The 21,518-nt window shown below is 41.8% G+C and overlaps 1 protein-coding gene across 2 annotated transcripts in view; it reads right to left on the bottom strand.

Annotated features, from left to right (window-relative positions):
• The window catches only part of CPPED1 (calcineurin like phosphoesterase domain containing 1), a 146,089-nt gene that overhangs the window by 19,790 nt on the left and 104,781 nt on the right, over nt 1-21,518 (bottom strand). The window contains exon 4 of one of the 2 annotated variants that reach the window (XR_013168059.1): nt 17,178-17,343. The exons of the other annotated variant lie outside the window; for it this stretch is intronic. The gene's annotated coding sequence lies outside the window, so the exon portion shown is untranslated. The remainder of the gene's footprint in view (nt 1-17,177; nt 17,344-21,518) is intronic. 2 annotated transcript variants of the gene reach the window in all.

Genomic DNA, 21,518 nt, shown 5'->3' with positions numbered 1-21,518 from the left:
TTTCTTCTGATAGTTAATTGTAAATGGATTTTTTTTATTGATTTCCCTCTGAGATTGCTCATTACTAGCATATAGAAACACTATAGATTTTTGAGTGTTGATCTTGTAGCCTGCCACTTTGCTGTACTTATTTATCAGCTCTAGTAATTTTGCTGTGGATTTTTCAACACATAGTATCGTATCATCTGCAAACAATGAGTTTTACTTCTTTTCCAATTTTGATGCCTTATATTTCTTTTTCTTGTCTAATTGCTCTGGCTAGAACTTCCAACACAGTGCTGAATAACAATGGTGACATGGCATCCTTATCTTGTTTCTGATCTTAGGGGGAAAGCTTTCAGTCATTCCCCATTGAGGATGTAGTTAGCTGTGGGTTTTTCACATATTCCCTTTACCATATTGAGGAAGTTCCCTTCTATTCTATCCTTTGAAGTGTTTTCATCAAGAAAGGATGTTACATTTTGTCAAATGCCCTTTCTATATCAATTGTGATCATGTGGTTTTTCTGCTTTGATTTGTTGATATGGTGTACGACATTAATTGATCTTCTTATGTTGAACCATCCTTGCATAACTGGAATAAATTCCACTTGGTCATTGTGGGAAACTGCTTATGGCACCAGCAGTGTGCCGGCCATCTTGTGGTCTGATGCCATCTTAGGTACTAACTCAAGTTAAGTTTCTATCTCAAGTTAAGTTTCTATTTCCTCACTTCTGCTCTGCCCTTCCCCGAAATCAGCTGACCAGCCTTGGCTATTCTGCCTTTCCTAACTTAGTCTCTGCTGATTGGTTGCTTAACCGCAGGGTAACGCCCAACCTCTGCTAATGCCCGATACAAGTCACCTCCCCTTCCTTACTGCATAAATATCCTGGATTTGCCCTCAATAAACGAGACTTGATCAGAATCCTGTCTTGTCTCCATTCTCTGTGTCTCTTGTCCCCCCAATTCTCACTCCCTCCCTCAGGTCCAGGTTCGTCTGTCCCGCGGGTCAGGTCAAGTGGCGCCCAAACAGGGACCTGAGTACGAGGGGTTCAGTGAAGAAAGCTGACAGTGAAACCCCGGCCAGGTGAAAATAGAGGATACGGCTAGGGAACCTGCCCTGCCGTCAGGATCCTCGGTAAGTGGAGGACACTGTGGGGGAATCTGCCCTGCAGCCAGGTTCCTCCGTAAATGGTCAGCAATTATGGGACAAGCAATTAGTCAGCATGAAACTTTTGTAGAAGGTTCAAAAGATGCTTTAAAGACACGGGGAGTAAAGGTTAAAGATTTGTTACAATTTTTTGAATTTTTAAAAGAAGTTTGTCCCTGTTTCCCACAAAAGATAAGGCACCTCCTGGAATAGGGGAGGAACTTGGCGCCTCCCGAATTTGAGAAGGACTTTCGGAGTTGTTTTATGTCACAGCATAGGAATATTCCTTTACTGAGGAACCGAAAGTGTACATGCCTCCTGGAATTTGGGAGGGCTTTTAGATTTATGTTTTATAATGGGCAACTCACCGTCGATACAATGGGAATATTTATCTTTACTTAAGAAATTGTTACACTCCATGGATATGGAGGCTTCTGATGCTTTACTTAAGAAACTTTTTAAACATGTCACACAAAAATGTTTTTGGCTTCAGCATAATGGCTAATTTCTGAGCTTGTTCTTAATAAGCTGCCTTTATATAAAAATTCATATACATCTGAGTCAAAAAATGTTCAATAAGATCTATGCAGAACAAGAATCAGTACTCATTAATGGTTCCTATGGAATTGTAACAGATTGGTCCCCTAAGGGGTATGCAATTCAGGATTGTGGTTCTGACTCAAAGTGTTCTGTTGTTACCTTGGTTTAATCTAAATAATTATTCTACTGAAATTTATACCAATGTTACAGATAAAATCCTATGACTCAGAATGGAAATGGCAGCCCCATCTCCTTTTGTTAACTTAAATCCTTGACAAACAGCAATTTGGGAACTAGCCATGAGTTTAGCTCCTATTCATATTTGAAAAGGAAATATATTATCAAAACTTTAAAATTGAACATTCTTGTTAAAAACTGTATATTAATGTTTCAAATATGCATTCACTAAAGTATTTTAAGTATTTAACATTATTCTAATAAATTTAACTTTGATGGTAATTATATGTGGTAAAATATTTGTTTAAAATAATGATTTAAGCATGAAAAATATAAAAGACATATTTTTATTAATAGAAAAAGAATAGTTTTATCTTAAGATAAAATGAATAACTGTTACAAAATGAAAACAAAAATGTAGAACAAAGCCTGAACTAATATAATAATTGCTGAGGGTTTATAAAAATGAAAATTATGATCAAAATCAAGAAAGAGCTAATAAGTCTAAAATAACGATGTTTTCTTGGACTGTTAGCCTGCTCTAATGAAAAGATATGAAGAATTTTTTTTTCTAAATAATCAGTGTAAAAGGCAAAAAGTCTGTGTTATTTTAATGCTTTATCCAGTGTTTATATAAACTACATAGGTATAAACTATATTTATCCCAAAATAGCCTTAACTTAAATCAGAAACAAATCCAATTTGAAAGCTAAATGCAAGAAAAAATATACTTGTGGCATCTGTTATATTCACCTGATGTTGCCATTACATGCAGCTCATGTTGCTATCACATGACCTTGAAAAGAAACAATTACAATGTGCACTCTAGTTGGGAGGAATGGCTATCCTCCCTGATAGAGATGTACTTTCATAAAGATATCTAGGTCCCAGAAAGCTCCTCTTGGTCCCTAGCCCAGAGGACCAAACTGGGCCCGGTCATGTGAGCAAATTGGAATTGAGCCACTATTATAAAAAAAAATCATAAAAACTGTATGCAATAAATTTAAAATTAGCAAAACACACAACCAATTATAAAAAATCCTCATCCCTACATTCCTTTTCAATCAATCCAATAAATTCATTTTACAAAATCTGATCATTTACTATGAATGCATATCACTATTAACACTCTGTTTTCAATTTTGCTACTTATCACTTTAAAAATTCCTACTTATATGATGCCAAAACTGAGCTGGCCTGGAGCTGGATTCCTGGATGGAAAAATACCTCAGACCTCTAAAAACAACCCCCATTTCTGGGCAAAGAAAGGGTAAAGTCCTTTAACAAATGTATTTTTCCTGTGGGGAGCAGTCTGGTCCTGCCCCCCAATCCTCACTAAAGTCTATGCTCATAAAACTAAAATTTAGAGGAAGATCAGCAAAATAAAATCATAAAAATAAATATACCAAAATATCAATTAGCAAAAGCTATTAGAAAAATATTAAAAATGATCTATGGAAACCAAGCATGATAAAGGTGTGGGTAGGGAATTTGCTCTTATCATTACAGGTGATGGAACCTCAATTTGGATTCCCTCGAAGAAAATAAACCTAGACATGTCGACCCGGACGAAAATAATAACTAAATGGGTAATGTATATTATAAAACATATAACTTTAATTGCTGAAGGACAGAGACATAATTATACTTATTGGGTTTATACTCCTAACCCACCTTTGCTACTAGCCCTGACATGGGCCAATCCAACTTCACCAAAATATCTAAATACTAGTTTAAAATTCCCAGGCCTAATAAATTCAAAACTTCCAAACCTACTTAAAAAGAAGAAAAATGGTATCAAATTTAACTCTTCCATTTTTAAACTGACCCATACATATATCTAGGGTTTCACTTAAATGGGAATAAAACCACCAACCAAAAAATGGAATTTAGATTGGACACATTATCAACATTAAATGACTTCCAAAAACTTTTAAAAAACATTAACTGGCTCCAGCCTTACCTAAAGTTGACTACTGGGAATCTTAAGCCATTATTTGACCTCCTTCAGGGAGATTCTAACCCTAATTTCCCTAGAACCATTACCCCCGAAGGACGTGAAGCAATTCACAAAAGAGAACAAGCTATCCAATCACAATTTATTACTGTCATAGATTACACTCAACCATTAGCTCTAGTAATTTGTCGAACAACTTTCACACCTACGGCTGTGTTCTGGCAAAAGGCACCTATTATGTGGGTTCATCTACAGGCTTCTCACCGCACAAACTATTTACCCCTACTACCAAGCGGTTGCCAATATCATTCTCTTAGGTCGAAAACAAAGTATCAAATATTTTAGTAAAGATCCAGACACAATTATTCAACCATACACTATAGCGCAAGTTAATTGGTTTTTTCAAACTACAGACTGTTGGCCTATGGCCCGTGCCTCTTACTCTGGTCAAATGGACAATCATTACCCTAACAATAAACTTTTGCACTTCATTAGCACTCATGACTTTGTATTTCCTCTTAAAACTTCCTTGCAGCCAATTGAGGATGCCCTCTTAATATTTACTGATGGGTCCTCATCAGGGATCGCTGCTTACATTGTCAATAATGAAATCATTCAATTCCAAACGCATTGCGATTCTGCTCAAATAACAGAACTGCAAGCAGTTATAGCAGTGTTTTCAGCCTATCCAGACAGATCCTTCAATCTTTATACAGATAGTGCCTATATTGCTCAATCTGTGCCACTATTGGAAACTGCAGCTCAAATTAAAAATGATTCTCAAGCAGCTTGTCTGTTTATTCAGCTACAATCCCTCATTCAGAATAAAGCCCAACAATTCTTTATTGGTCACCTTAGAGCTCATACTAATCTCCCTGGGCCACTGTCCTTGGGAAACCAATTAGCTGACCAAGCCACACGTATCGCGTGCTGTGCAAACACTGTCCTCAGTAACCAACTACCCAACTTAATCGCAAAGGCTATAAAAGCTCATAAATTGCATCATCTCAATGCTCACACCTTAAGGCTAATGTTTCATATCACCAAAGAGCAAGCTCGCCAAATAGTTAAACAGTGCCCAGGCTGCGTCACACATCTGCCTACACCACATTTAGGGGTTAACCCTCGAGGTTTAGTGCCCAATGCATTATGGCAAATGGATGTAACGCACATCCCAAAATTTGGCAATCTTAAATATGTGCATGTTAATATAGATACCTTTAGTGAATTTATATTTGCGCCCCAGACTGGTGAAGCAGGAAATTGTTGCACACATTGTAGCAGCCATGGCTGCCTTAGGGACTCCACAACATATAAAAGCTGATAACGGTCCTGGATACACAAATCAAATGTTTAAAAAATTTATCAACAACTACAAATCAAACATACCACAGGCATACCATATAACCCACAAGGACAAGGAATAATAGAACGAGCAAATTTATTCTTACAAAACACCATTGAAAAAATAAAAAAGGGGGAGTGGTACCCCACTAAAAGATCACCCAAAAACCTAATATCACATTAATTTTAAATTTTTTAACCTTGAATCAAGATGGACGTTCTGCTGCAGAACGATTCTGGCACACAAAGTCCAAAACACACTTTGCCACGGTCCTCTGGAAAGACTCATTAGATAATATGTGGCATGGACCAGATCCTGTTCTAATATTATCACATGAATTGCTGGTTCTTATTGCCGATTGGTTTCCTAGCCCTGCTGTTTGCAGCCAGACTAGTGACAGTTGCCCCTAAGGATTGGAATCCATTAGAAAGAATTTTGATCGCTGTAGCATATTTGTGCACAGTAGGGTACATTGCTACGTTAACTTGTCTTCCTTCCTAAGAGCGGGCCAATAGCACTGTAATCAAAGATGGCTCCATCAGGAATAATACCCTGTATACTTATCATCTTGGGTTTACTCCTGAAAGGCTCTTATGGTGGCTGGGATGACCCACAGGCTATCAAAAAGCTGGTAAACAAAATCTATGCCGGCGCTTGCAACTGCTATGAGGAAGTTGAAGCCACACCTTTGGCGAGAACGTATACGTTGCAGTGAAATTGTGGTGAGAAGGTAGCCTACCTATTAGCTGGTCACCCCTCTGAGGCAGGGAATTACCAAAGATGGGTTTGTTTAAAGCCTCCTGACCTAGAATTCCCCATTAATGGGGTATTACCAAAATGTAATTGTACCACAATATATCCCTCTACTAATGCTCAATGCCATATGGCGTATTCACAGTGCATAGACAAAAGTAATAACAAAACTTGCTATTTTACAAAATTGGCTCGCACGGATTTAATGTTTAAGCCGCCTGAAGGCTTAGGTACCTCTAAGCTTCAACTAAGTAACTGCAGCGACAGCAGTGCCAGAATAGGGAAGGAGGTGTGCTGGCCACCTACACCTCCAATACACATGTCAGACGGAGGAGGCCCACAAGATCAGGTCAGAGAGCTCGTAGTCAAAAAGAAATTACAAACAATGATTCATCACTTGTATCCTCAGATTCATTATCACCCGTTAGCTAAAGTAAAAACCCTAGATATAAATTTAGACCCTCAAACTCTGGATATTTTAACTGCTACTTGGAAGTTACTTAATATCTCTAACCAGATTTGGCTTCTGATTGCTGGCTTTGCCCACGAATGGGAGACCCCCGCCCCTTGCCTTGCCACCACGCAATAATACCTATGGCAACCTCTCTAGCTCTTGCAGTAGTTCCATACCTTTTCGAGTGCTGCCTACGTTTGAAAACAGCACTCTTTGTTTCTCCTCGCCGTCTTCTAATAATAGTAGTGAAATGGATCTTAGCGTACTCTCTATCGGTTGTCAGGAGACAATCCTTAATGTCATTGACGGAGAGGAGCCAGTGCCTATCCCCAGACTAGACCTTATTGCTGGCCGCCACAAAAGGGCCGTGCACATGCTTCCCTTCCTGGCTATGATAGGCATTGCTGGAGCTTTGACTGCTGGATCTGCTGGTTTAGGGATTCTATCACTCAATATACTAAAATTATCCAAACAATTAATTGAGGATGTGCAAACTTTATCAGACACTATTCAGGATATTCTAAATCAACTAGACTCCCTTGCCGAGGTAGTCCTTCAAAACCGAAGGGGATTAGCTTTATCAACTGCAGAGCATGGGGGAATATGCTTGGTTTTACAGGAACGGTGCTGCTTCTACGCCAACAAACCTGACATCATCAGAGACAAAATTTAAAAATTGCAAGAAGATCTGATAAAAAGAAGAAGAGAACTGGCTGAGACCCCTCTGTGGAGCGGGTTCAATGGACTGTTGCCTTATTTTCTCCCATTTCTAGGACCCTTGCTTGTCTTACTAATACTAATTTCGCTAGGACCTATCCTCTTCAATAAAGTGATGACCTTCTTAAAACAAAAAATTGAAGCCATAAAAATGCAGCCCCTTCAGGTCCACTATCAGAGACTAGACGCAGCAGATTGCGATGGTAATCTTGATGAATACCTATAAAAGACACTCCATCAGCACATTCCAGAGTGCTGGACTGGGTAGCCAATGATGGGCAACTGGACACCTTAGTCTGAGCAATCTACCACCTAAGACAGAGGCCTGGCCTCATGCTGCCCTAAGCCTCCATGACGGGTAAGGTTTCAGGTTGCCTACTTTGTGGTGTCCCGACTTAAGACAGGCACAGTCCCCTTGGGATAGGCTGTTGTTGCAGTCTCCACCTTTTTTGAAAATAATAAAAAAGAGGGACCTGTGGGAAACTGCTTATGGCACCGGCAGTGTGCCGGCCATCTTGTGGTCTGATGCCATCTTAGGTACTAACTCAAGTTAAGTTTCTATCTCAAGTTAAGTTTCTATTTCCTCACTTCTGCTCTGCCCTTCCCCGAAATCAGCTGACCAGCCTTGGCTATTCTGCCTTTCCTAACTTAGTCTCTGCTGATTGGTTGCTTAACCGCAGGGTAATGCCCAACCTCTGCTAATGCCCGATACAAGTCACCTCCCCTTCCTTACTGCATAAATACCCTGGATTTGCCCTCAATAAACGAGACTTGATCAGAATCCTGTCTTGTCTCCATTCTCTGTGTCTCTTGTCCCCCCAATTCTCACTCCCTCCCTCAGGTCCAGGTTCGTCTGTCCCGCAGGTCGGGTCAGGTCATGGTGCATAATTCTTTTAATATGCTACTGGATTCAATTTGCAGGAATTTTGTTGAGGATTTCTGCATCTATATTCATAAGAGAGATTGGTCTGCAATTTTGTTTTTTGTAGTATCTTTGCCTGGCTTTGGTATGAAGGTGATGTTGGCTTCACAGAATAAGTTAGGCAGCCTTCCCTCTTCCACAATTTTTTGGAAGTGTTTGAGCAGGATTGGTACTAATTCTTTCTTGAATGCTTGGTAGAATTCACATGTGAAGCCATCTGGTCCTGGACTTTTCTTTTTTAGGAGCTTCTTAATGACTGATTCAATTTCTTTACTTGTGATTGGTTTGTTGAGGTCATGTATTTCTTCTGGAGTCAATGTTGGTTGTTCATGCCTTTCTAGGAAGCTGTCCACCTGATCTACATTGCCTAGTTTATTAGCACAAAGTTGTTCATAGTATCCTCTCATCACCTCTTTTATTTCTGTAGGGTCAGCGGTTATGTCTCCTCTTTCATTTCTGATTTTATTTGCATCCTCTCTTTTTTGACAACTTTGCTAAGGGTCCATCAATTTTATTGATTTTCCCAAAGAACCAACTTCTGGTTTTGTTGATTTTCTCAATTGTTTTCATGTTCTCAATTTCATTTATTCCTGCTCTAATATTTGTCATTTCTTTCCTTTTGTTTTCTTTGGGGTTAGTTTGCTGTTCTGTGGTTCTTCCAAGCGAACAGCTAATTCCTTGATCTTTGCCCTTTCTTCTTTTTAACACTTTTTGTTTTTCATATGGGCAGGCACCAGGAATTGAACCCAGATCTCCAGCATGGCAGGCGAGAACTCTGCCTGTTGAGTCACTGTGGCCCACCCTACCCTCTTCTTTTATGATAAAGGCATTTAAGGCAATAAATTTCCGTCTTAGCACTGCCTTTGCTGCATCCCATAAATTTTGATATGTTGTGTTTCCATTTTCATTTGCCTTGAGATATTTACTGATTTCTCCCTTGACCCACTGGTTCTTTAAGAGTGTGTTGTTGAACCTCCATATATTTGTGAACTTCCTGGCCTTCTGCCTGTTATTGATTTCCAATTTTATTCCTTTATGATCTGAGAAAGTGTTTTGTATGATTTCAGACTTTTTAAATTTATTGAGAATTGCTTTGTGACCTAGCATATGATCCATCCTTGAGAACAAACCATGAGCACTAGAGAAAAAGGTGTATCCTGCTGTTGCGGGGTGTAATGTTCTATAAATGTCTGTTAAGTATAGCTCATTTATTGTATTATTCAAATTCTGTTTCTTTATTGGTCCTCTGTCCAGACATTCTATCCATTGATGAGAGTGGGAATTGAAGTCTCCAACTATTATAGTGGAGATGTCTATTTCTCTTTTCAGTGTTTGCCTCAGGTATTTTGGAGTACTCTCTTCTTGTTGAATTGTTCATTAATACATAGTGTCCTTTTTTTGTCTCTTTTGTTTTATATTTGAAGTCTAATTTGTTGGATATTAGTATAGCTACTCCTGTTCTTTTCTGATTGTTGTTTGCATGAAATATCTTTTCCCAGCCTTTCACTTTCAACCTATGTTTGTCCTTGGGTCTAAAATGCTTCTCCTATAGACAGCATACAGATGGGTCCTGTTTTTCTTTTTTTAATCCATTCTGCCAGTTTATGTCTTCTGATTGGGGAGTTTAAATCCATTAACATTTAGTGTTATCATTCTAAGGGCAGTGCTTTTTTCTACCATTTTACCTTTTGAATTTTATATGTCATATCTAATTTTTTTCTCTTTTTACCTTTACTGATAGTCTTCACTTCTATACTCTTCTCCACACCTATCTCTCCTGCCTTTTTCTATCTGTCCCTAGTGCTCCCTTTAGTATTTCTTGTAAAGCTGGTCTCTTGGCCACAAATTCTCTCAATGATTTTTTGTCTGAAAATGTTCTAATTTCCCCCTAATTTTTGAAGGAAAATTTTGCGGATATAGAATTCTTGGTTGGCAGTTTTTCTCTTTCAGAATCTTAAACATATCATACCACTGCCCTCCTGTCTCCATGGTTTCTGCTGAGGAATCTACATACAATTTTATTGGGCTTCCCTTGTATGTGATGGATTGCTTTTCTCCTGTTGTTATCAAAATTCTCTCTCTTTGACATCTGACATTCTGATTTGCATGTGTCTTGGGGTATGTCTATTTGGATCTATTCTGTTTGGGATATGCTGCACTTCTTGGATCTGTAATTTTAACTTTTTCATAAGAGTTGGAAAATTTTTGGTGGTAATTTCCTCCATTAGTCTTTCTCCTCCTTTTCCCTTCTCTTTCTCCTTCTGGGACACCAACAGTATGGATATTCATGTGCTTCATGTTGTCATTGAATTCCCTGAGTCCTTGCTCATATTTTTCTATTCTTTTCCCTATATTTTGTTTTGCTTGTCAGATTTCGGATGTCCCGTTCTCCAGTCCACTAATCCTTTCTTCTGCCTCTTGAAATCTAACATTGTAGGTTTCCATTGTTTTTTTTCATCTCTTCTACTCTGCCTTTCATTCCCATAAATTCTGTGATTGTTTTTTTCAGACTTTTGATTTCTTCTTTTTGTTCACTCATTGCCTTCTTTATATCTCCCCTCAACTCGTTGATTTGACTTTTGATGAGATTTTTCATGTGTATTTGAACATCCTGAATTAGTTGTTTCAAGTCCTGTCTCTCATTTGAATTGTTGGTTTGTTCCTTTGACTGGGCCATATCTTCAATTTTCTTAGTGTAACTTGTTACTTTTTGCTGTGTTTAGGCATTTACATTCCTTAATTAGTTTATTCTGGAGATTGTTTTCACTCTTTTACCTAGGATTTTCTTGCTGGATGGCTTTCTTCTCTATTTGTTCCTTGACATTCAGTCCAGGTTATTCTAGAACTCTAGCGTAGGTTTTGTTTAATGGATTGGAATTTTTCAGTTCTCATTTCTTATTTGTTGCCCTGCCTATACAGAGCCGCCTTTTTTTTTTTTTCCTTAGGAGGGTCTACTTAGATATTATAGACCCCAGACAGATTTTCCCAGACCAGACTGACCTCATCTCAGGAGGAAAGAGTCACCTGCATCAGTTTTTCCTGAGGGTGAGACCCAGCAGGTTGAAAGACTTTCCTATGAAGCCTCTAGACTCTTTTTCCTATCCTGCTCAGTATATGGCACTTGTCTGGCTGTGGCTTCCCACCAGTATAAAGTGCTGTAGTGCCTTCAACTTCAGCAGACTCTCCCTGCTGGAGATGTGGTTGAGACAGAGGAGTGGTTGTAGGATGGCTTTAATTGCTTCAGGTTTGAGTCCCTGGAGTCTGAATTCCTTGAGGGAGGGACTCCACCTGAGCTGGGCCCCACCCTTCTCCTGGGGAAGGCACAGCCTCCAGGGAATCAATTCCTTTCACCTGACCAGCCTCTTTGTCTCTCAGATAAGCTTAATTCCCTCTTGTCTGGGGCAGCTGGAGCCTGAGAAGCCTTTCAGTTTTATCTAATGAGGAGTTAAGCAGTAGAAACATAGCAAAAAAAAAAAAAATTCTTTTCAGAGCAGGACCCCAGTTCCTTGGGTTTGTTTGAGCTTAAGTTGCCATGTTGCTCTATGTATCTCCAGGTTCTATGAACACCCTACCCCCCCTTTTTTTAGGGTCCAGCCCTTTTCAATTATTCTGTGCTGTCCTATCCGAAAAACCTCTGGGTTTTTGTTTTTTCCCATCAGTCATGCTCACTCCGTGTTGGAGCAAAATCTCCCAGTATCTTTAGCACTTACTGGAGGTTTATCTGAGCTGGGGGCCTATTTTCAGTAGTTAGGATCTGTTAATTAATCCCACAATTGGAGCTTGGTTGAGCTCAGCTCCTACCGTTAGTAAAACCTCTTTCCTTTTCCCTCCGGGAACCAGCCTGTGGGGGGAGGGGTGCTGGCCTCCACGGCTTGGGGGACTCATGATTCTGTGTGGAATTGCAGCTGGTCCAGCTTGTCCAGACTGGTGTATGCTGTGTGTCTGGTCACTGATGTGGCCCCAGCAGTCTTTCAGTACTGTTCCTGGCTATTTACTAGCTGCTCTGGAGGACAAACTAAATTCCACATCTCACTAAGCCACCATCATGGAACCAGTAGCCATTACTATATTGGTTACAGCACTAAATACTTCTTTAATAGAAGCAATGAATTGTTAACATCATGTGACAAATTCAACAGGATGCTTTTGTGAAGCAAAAATGGTAACTACACCACAAACAGACAGAGAAAGCTGGCTCCAGGGCCAATGGTTCCCGGGTCTTATGCGTAAGTTGTGCTGTTGGGTCAAAACAAAGCCCAGTCCCACTCCCACCCCCTTTTCTTTGTACAGCTCTGATAAGGTATAAATGGAAGAACAATAAACTGCATGTCTTTGCTCAGTTCTAACATAGGTACATAGCTGAAAATAAACAATCTGCCTTTTCTGCAGTTTTCTTCTGTCACTCTGTGGTCACCCCACCTCTTCTCCCTGCCCCAGACAACTGCTGACTTGCTTTCGGTCCTTGTAGATTAGTTTGGATTTTATACAAATGGATTTATACAATACACTTTTCCCCCCATGGCTTCTTTCACTCATCATAATTCTGAAAGATTTTGGAAGATTTCTTGACAGAAACAGGAAAGTATGATCTTGAAAAATTCACCTATGTTCTATCAATTTCTTCTTTATTGCTGAGTAATGTTCCATTGTATAAATATTCCGTAATTTAGCCATTTAACTGTGATGGACATTGGGGTTGTTTCCAGAATTACCTCAACAACTCTGAGGAAAATTCCTCACTGTATATGCTTAGGTTTATACCTAAACTCTCTTTGTTGCATTGACCTGTATGTTTCTCTTTTAATACCACATACCAAATCATCTCAACCCATGGCTTTGTTGCCTGCCCCGTCCTGCTGCCTCACTCCCTCAAGTGGACTCGAATCCCTGCTTCAGGCTCTGCTTCTAGGAAGCCTCTGGGACCATGACTTTGGTTGGATGCCATGACAACACCATCACTGCATTTGGAAGACATTGACGCAGTCCTGCACAGGCCCGAGGCCAGTCCAGTAATAGATGAGCCCAGGTCACGTGCCTGACTCCCTGACCACACCATCCCACTTGAAAAACAAAGACTTTCTATTACAGCTTTGGCTTGCTGGAGAGGTTTTAAAATTCCTCTTCATCATTTATCTTTATTGTTTTCACTGCCTTCAAATCTAATGCATCACTGAATCAACTATGGGACACATCAGTGCACTGTAAAAGGGATGAGGAAGAGCTTGATGAACCTCTACTAAGGGATTTCCAAGAAAAAATAGTTAATAAAGCAAAATGCAAAAGGTTACCTTTTGTATGACAAAGAAGGGAAAAATAAGAGAACGCACAAAGATGGACACACATATGTTGCACACAACTTATCCTCAAATGGTAAGGAAAAATAGTATACATATTTGCAGATCACTTGCAAATAATCAAATCAAACAAATCATAAAACAATAAAGGGGGAAAATATTAATAACAGACAAATCTGGGTAAAGGGTATATAGGCATTCTCTTTACTATTTTTAATCTTGCAACTTTTCTGTGAACTTGAAAATATCTCCAAATAAAAAATAACAAGTAAAAATAAGCAGTAATGAGCACTTGTTGAAAATGAAATCAAATATTGTAAAAATACAGAGCATCAACAAAAGGAAGTTTCCTGTAATCCATCTTCCCATCTTAAGAGTTCGGTGCCCATTTCCCAGATAATCCAAATATTAAGAGACAGATAGAAGATACAGAGCAATAGAAACACATGCACACAAACACACAATTTCACAAACATGGTGTTTTAGTTTGCTAAAGCTGCTGGAATGCAATATACTAGAAATGGGTTGGCTTTTATAAAGGGGATTTATTAAGGTACAAGTTTACAGTTCTAAGGTCATGAAAATATCAAACTAAGGCATCCAGAGAAAGACACTTTGACTTAAGAAAGGCTGATGGCATCCAGAACACCTCTGTCAGCTGGAAAAGTACGTGGCTGGCATCGCTGGTCCTTTGGCTTCTGGTTTCAAACAGCTTCGCTGGGGGCATTTTCTTTCTGCAGCTCCAAATGTCTCTGTCTGTGCTGGCTCTGAGCTTTTTTCCAAAATGGTTCCTTCTTAAAAGATTCCAGTAAGCAGATGAGGCTCACCTTCAAGGGCAGAGACACTTCTCCATGGAAACCATCTAATCAAAAGGTCCTACTCTTTAACAACAGGTGTGCCCCCATGAGACTGAATTAGGAAAAAGAGCATGGCTTTTCTTGGGTATGTAACAGTTTCAAACCAGCACACACGGTATGTACCATATACAGATTTGCAACTTGCTCTTATTAGCTTAACATGTATCTTTCCACTGTGCCTTTCAGGACATCCAGCTCTATCTTAGAGTCATACTCTAAAATCCCATCAACTGTATTTCCAATTTATAAAATCCAGGCTGTTAGACTATCATTCTAAAAGTAAATAATAAAAATACTCAAGTTGGGAGGCTGGGTGGTTTCAGAGCCTTTCAACCTTCCAGGGACTGATGGCTTAGGTATATAGGGACCCCCAGAGTCAGTGCAGCTTCCCAGAAGCTTTAGGCATCTGGGGCAGCAATGACTGCTGGAGAAAGGAGCCCAGTCTGCACTGCCACCATGGCCGGGTCTCAGGGCAGGAGCCTCGTCTGTCCTTGTTTGCTGCAATATCATTGGCAGAGGAGACAGACTCAGGTTACCGAGCTCTGCCTGGGCAGGGCCTGGGGAAGTGGGTAATGCCTCCTCCTACAAGAGCTGAGCCACCATCCCTGAGAAGCATGAATGGCCACAGGAGGCTGGTGGAGACTTTATTACAATGGGACCAGGTGCCCTGGACTGGGCCACTGCAAGAGACCAGAATGCATCCCTCCCCCTCTCTGTGGGTGCTTTGTAACACCCAGACATCTGGTCACCTCGGGCATATTTGCTCAGATGTCTGGTCCATATGACGTGACACATCTGGCCCATCATAGAGATTCGTTGCCTCCTCTTTGGATTTTTTTTCTCTCTCTCTTTCCCTCCCTTTCTTTCTCTCTCTCTCTCCCCTCCCTCTCTCCGTCCCTTTCTTACTCTTCTAAATGTTTTGCTTGGGTGGGAAGCAATGACCCAGTTGTTGAAATGAGTTTCCCCCAAGGCCAGCTCATTACCTGAAGAGATTTTGTTTCTTTCTTTGTTTTAAGGTGTTTCCAGTTTCCTTCCCTAAAAAATAGCCATGTAAATTCTTGCCTCACTTCAATAATAATCAGCAAAAATCAGATCCTTCCGTTTTCCAGGTTCCTCTTAATTTAGAATACAAGAAGGTAGGAGATGGGTTTGCAATGCTGAAATTATTCTGGATGGCAGAGAGGTGGAGTGGCCCAGGAATAGCAAGGGGAGAGCATCTTTAGCTTAATTAGGATGGAAGAGGCTCTACCACAAAAGTTTCGAGATGGAAAAAGATTCACTAGTCAGATGTGGGCCCTGGAGTTCCCACACCCGGGGCAGATTTCCTGTTTCCACCCTCCTTACCCCACCAGTAGTACCAAAGGTCCCGGGTCTTCCCAGCCCTTCGGAGCACACGCTCCAGGGAGAAGAATGGGGTCCTGGGGAGGTAAGTACCCTCCTGAACCTGAAGGTCCTGGCTGCAAAGCCCTGGGAGTACAATGACAGCATGAAATCGCTTCCCTGCCTGGACCTGGGCATTCGTGATACTTCTACAACCTTCAGATGCACTTCCCCTGCTCCTTCTCTACCCTGGACTGAGGCTCCATCTCTTTCTCCACCCCACTTCCTGATAACTTAGAAACTCAAAACCTGTGTCAGATATGCAAAAGCAGGGGCGTATTTTACTAATCTTAACATGTGGTTGCCAAAACAGCATGGGCAGCTTACGGTGGAGCCAAGGGTGCTGTGTCAGGTCAGAGGCTGGGGTTTGGACCTTAGTTCTGCCACCTCAGGTAAGCCTGGCCCATCCCTTACCTGAGCCCCAGTTTACCCATGTGGAAGGCAGGACTAATAAGGGCTACTCCCAGAACAAGGAGCAGGTTGAGTGTCAGAGACCTGTCCCAGATTACCCGCAGGAAGCTGTGCGTCAAGTCTTCATTCAACACTCAATAATTACACTTTCCTCCTATCCTTCTCTAAGTATCTGATCAGGAGAGGTTTTTTTTTTTTCCCCATTTCCACAAATTACATCTTCTTTGCTATTCATAATTTCCTTTTTATTTTTAAAAGAAGATAGCTGGCTTGCGCATGAATGGAGTGCAGGGCACATATTAAGGTTTCCATCCAGAATGGACAATTTTCTAGATTTCCATTACCCAGTTTCCATGCCCTATGCTAAACACAGCTGTCAGGACAAGAGGCTCATTAAAAAGATTGTTTTGACTGATGGAATGTTCATGTATCAAATTGGAAAACCATCCAAAAATACTTGAGGGAGGTAGACAGAGGTGGTGGCAAGCCATGGGAGGGAAATGTTTCACAAAATGTTAAAGATGAAATTTGCTAGGGAAGAGTGCCCTCCCCCTGCCCAGAGGCAGGGACGCCCGAGAGGGGACGTCACAGCCACCGACATGTGGGGCCTTCGGTCATCCTGTTCCCCATTAGTGACCAGGAAAAGAAAGATACTAGTCAGGACCTTGAAGGCTATGGCCTTAGATGGATCTTTTACTTCTCCTCCCTAGACTTCCAGGCACTCCTCCCTCCTGACCTGGCTCCATCTTCTTTGGCAGGTCCTCTTCATCCTTTACAGTGGCATTTCCTGGGCTGGCCATGCCCTTCTCTCCTTGCCCTGCCTTGCTCACCAGGTGCCCTCGCTATCCACCGATGGTGCCCCATCATTCCCCAGTCCATACTGCTCTTCAGCTGCTGACCCCATGTCTGCTGCCATTGCCCTCTCTAGCCAACCTCCTGGCAAGCACTGCAAATGCAACTCATTCACCTTCTTTTGCCCCAGTGCCTGTTCCTTCCTCCCATTGTGGGCTTTACAGAGTCACCCAACTGGACTCTGCCTCCTCCTGCTATGGACATTCCGTTCGTGAGTCGGCTGAACCCGCTCACACCCAGGCTCCCCTCTCCATCCTCGGCACAATCTTTCTTGGCTGCCTGGTCTCCTCATCTTCCTGCCAGCCAGCCTTGCATCCTCATATCTGTCCCCAAAGTGATAGTGGCTACAGTGGCTTAAACAAGTAAAGGATTGGTTTGTTTCTATCTACCTCATAAAAAGAAAGGGTGTAGGCAGTCCAGGCTTGGTGCAGCTGCTCAAGGACTTCAGCAAAGATCCAGGCTCCTTCTATCTTTTTGCTCTGCATCCAGAGCTGGTAGCTTTTGTTCTCAAGACTGCTAGATGGCTGCTGGGCTTCCAGGTACTGTGTCCAAGTTCTAAGCAAGGAGAAAGAAAGGCCAACAAAAAACTTTTCTGGAACTCATACTCAGTAAATTCCAGAACTGGGTCACATGGTCATATCTAGCTGCAAGGGAGTCTGGGAAGGGAGTATTTTTCAGCTGGTCATGCTGGTACTCTGCACAAAGCCAGGGCTTGGTCAGGAAAAAAAGAGAAATGCATACTGGGTAGGTCAAGCAAGGTCATCTTCCTAAAATGCAGACCCTGATCATCCATTTGTCCAGGGAAAACTTTCCCATGGCTCCCCATTACCCACAGGAAGAGACTCAATTTCCTTAGAGTGGCCTATCCTGATCAGACTCCTGCTCAGTGTCATCAAATACAAGTCTCCACCCGAGCCCTAGTCAAGCCACACTGGGCAACTGCGGCGACAATTCTGATATGTTCCAGGCTGTTTCATGGCCCCAGCCTTTGCCCATGCTGTACCCTCCGCTTCCAATGCTCTCTTCCTTCCCAAATCTGCTTGATGAACTCCGACTCATCCTTCAAGACCCAGCTCATTCCCTTCCTCCCCTGGGAACACATCTTTGGCCAAACTCAACAGAGTTGATTGTCCTCCATTGAGGCTCCTTCTCACTGGGGAGGTGAGGTTGGCATAGAATAGGAAGTCCCCAAATTTACTGAGTTAATTGAATAGGTGCCCCAAATGCTAGCATTTAAGGCAGTTATTTCATGATGACACAGTAATAAAGTGAAGCTTGTTATGAATTAAAGGAAGAAAAAAATAAGGAAGAGGGGATGAAGTGTCACTGATTCGGAAGTCAACTGTGGTCAGGTGTGGTACAATTCATATTCTCATGAGAACTTCCCTACTTCCCCCACCCCTGCCTGGATCAAATGAGCAGCAAGTAAACAACCTGCACAGCTCTGAACGTGGTTTATGGAGAGAGAAAGTTAAGTATTTAAAAAATCTTTAAAGTGTCATGAAGGCTCCATTCTAGACTCCCATGTTGACTGCAATTATCTGGCTTCTTTTCTGCTTTTCCCCTGGACTCTGGGCTTCCTGAGGGAGGAACAAAGTCCATTCCTCATGGTTTCTCTAGTTTCCAAACATACAGAACATATGCAATAAATGTTCAAAAGTAACACGATGAATGTAACATTCAGCAAAACCCTCAGCCACAGCACTGACAGCTCCAAAACCCCCACAATCAGAATGCGGGAGGAGTCTCTTTGGCAAAACATGACACACGATCACATTTCCAAGACCGATTTAGGCATAAGCTCCATAAATTAGAAAATGTGCAAGTATTTTTATTTAAGATTTTTGTATGCTTGTGTGTAAAGCAGTTCATGATAGGAATATTTATCAGAGAGGAAAAGTGAAAACACCTAGAATGTCCAACAATGGAAGGATAGTTAAATGAATATGGTACATCAATGCAGTACACATATCTGTGGTTTGGGGAAAATGCTTTTTATGACACAATCTTATGCTCCTGCAATGCCAATATGATATGATCTCAGTAATGTGCAAAGAAGAAACTTCTTAATAACAAGACATGTTAATGAATGATTGCTTACAACCAAGCTTCTACTCAAAGCAGGGTAGACTGCACAGTGAAATCCCAAATCAGCTAAAGATGCAGGATGTCGTGAAGTCGATAAGCGTGCCACTGGGGAACTGCTGAAATCACTCTGGCAGAGTGACCATGCACATTAGTTCCTGCAAAGGGCAGTAATCAGGATATTGACAGATTAAGAAAGAGACTATTAGGAAAACTAATGAAACCTGCAGGTAATTTTTCCTTCTACAAAAATGACCCTCCATGATGTTACTGCCAGCATCAAATGTAGTCACTGTCAACAATTACTCAGACAACTTAAGTCAAAAAAAAAAAAAAAAAAAAACAAAAAAACCCCAGGCCAACACTTGCTTAAATTTTCGTTAATTCTGACACTGGTGTATATTTGCAGTAACTACCAAAATTTTATAAAACACAATCTGAAATAAAACTGATTTCTATAATTTTTTTTCTCTTTTCTCAAAATAATGTTTCAATTCACTATTTCCTATGAATTACATGGCCTCCATTTTAAGTGTGCTCTCTTCGGGGCTCATAACCCTCAGATAATTAGCTCCCTGAACTTGTTCCCCTGGGGAGCTGGCCAGAGAGTCTGTAGGGGTGGTACATTCCTCTTTGTTTCTAGAAGGACACTAGAAGCAGCACCTTTGTCTGCAGTAGGCATAATTCATACACTCAAGATGAAAGGACGAGCTGAGGGGCTTACTCTGGAAGTCTGTGCCCTCGTCATCCATGCTCCAAGGGTCACTCTGGGCCCTCTCTCAGCAGACCCCATCAGATGCTCCACTTCTGGACCAGCTCCTTCCCCGAGGCAGCCCCTGGAGAAGGCTAAGGAGTGAAGGGCCAGCTCCTTCCCAGTGAGGCTGCCCCCAGTACCAGGTGTCCTGGCCACCAACAACCATGGCTGATTTACGCTCTCCTTGTTAACACGTCCTCATTAACCCAAAGGCAGCCTGAAAAAAAGAGCCCCAGACCCGGGCTGGATCCCAGCACGGCCACTTCCCAGCTGGGTGAGACTGGGTAAGGTGATCTGTCTCTCTGTTCCTTGTGTGGAACATCAGGGCCATAGTGCCTGTACTGCAGTATTTCATACATGGTAATTATCATTAGTGCTTAACGACAGAATGCTTTAAACGACTTAGGAATATACTGGTACTTGGCTTCTGGTGCCCACGGGGGGTACACTGGAGCCATCTCAGGGCCACGGGAAGCTGGCACAGTGAGCAGAGGAGCAATAGAGAGAACACTGTCAGGAAGGCATGGGCACTAATTCAGCCACACTAGGCGGTGGCCCAGAGGTAATACTCACGGAAAAATGGAAAACATGTTCCCTGAGCAACGGTCTATTTCATGCAAAGTCACCTGAGATATTTTCTTCATCATCATCACTGTCGTCATCCTCAGGATTAGTAACATGAGCACCACTGCTACGGAGTGCTTCCCAGGAGCCAGACACAGTCAAGACACTGGGTTTCCCCATCTAAGCTCCCCAGAACCTTCCTTGGATATTCCTGTCCTCACTTTGAAGCTCTGTGATCTGAACAAACAACAGGCTCCAGGACCTGTGGGTAAAGTGGAGAGAACCCAACACCACGCCGAGCTGTGGTGAAGGTTCTGGTGACAGTGACAGCAACCGCTGCTGACAACATCAGTAATGCTAAAACAGAACCTCAACCAAGATTCTCAAGATGCTTGTTAATCTCTGGCTTTTTGTGGGAGAGAAACCACATTATTAGGTGCTCGTGGTGGTACCAGGGAGGAAGTGAGGAGGGACACGTTACAGTCCCCCGTGGGGAACAGAGTGCAGCCCACTGGGCCCCCCAAGCAGGACGTTCAATGGCGCAGGCAGCAGGGGCACCTGCCCTTAGGCTCGGCCCTTCCACCTGGGCAACGTTACTGGAGGGAGAGGGATGGACTGAGGGCCCCATTCCTTGTCTAGAATCTCAGCAGCCTCAGAGCAGATGGGCAAATTTATTTAAAGTGTTAGGAAAATTACCTTATAGAAGCTGAAGTATAAAACAAACTAGCCTTCTTACTCTCAGGTGTCCGTGAAATTTAAAATGGACACAGGAGTCCAAAAGCCTCTGCTCCTTACAGCTCAGGCACTTGGTTTCCTTACCTGTCCTGCAGACATGGTTAACGTGCCTTCAAGGCTGTGACAAGGGGACACACAGGGGAGCAGTGCCTGGCACACAGGCGGTTTTAACTAAATGGCTGCCATTATTCTTTTACTTCTAAATAAGTCATCGATATGCAAACATTTTAGTTAAGAAAAGTAAAAAACAATGAAATTAAAGTAAGTTCTAAGTTATTTTACATAATACTATTGCAGATTTATACTAATACTGTTGGAAATAGTAGGGTGGGTGGGGGTGGCAGAGAATGCCTCTTAAATTAAAGCAGGTCCAGTAAATTAAAAAATAATGAACTAGTATCAGAAGTAAGAATGTTTAGCTAAGGTAGAGATACCTGAATTTTACAAAGGAATCCCACTGCTAATGTCAAAATGCCACTAATTGCTATTTTTAAAAATGATCTAAGAAGAGGAGATGTACTATTTTGGCTTCAAAAATTTAACAGATATTGCTGCTTCCCACTGTACTTGAGACTCCTTTCTGAAAAGTTGC

Source organism: Tamandua tetradactyla, chromosome 23, assembly GCF_023851605.1.
Source record: "Tamandua tetradactyla isolate mTamTet1 chromosome 23, mTamTet1.pri, whole genome shotgun sequence".
NCBI lineage: Eukaryota > Metazoa > Chordata > Mammalia > Pilosa > Myrmecophagidae > Tamandua > Tamandua tetradactyla.
The sequence above is the reverse complement of the archived record's forward strand: the minus strand, read 5'-3'. Positions and strand labels throughout refer to the sequence as shown.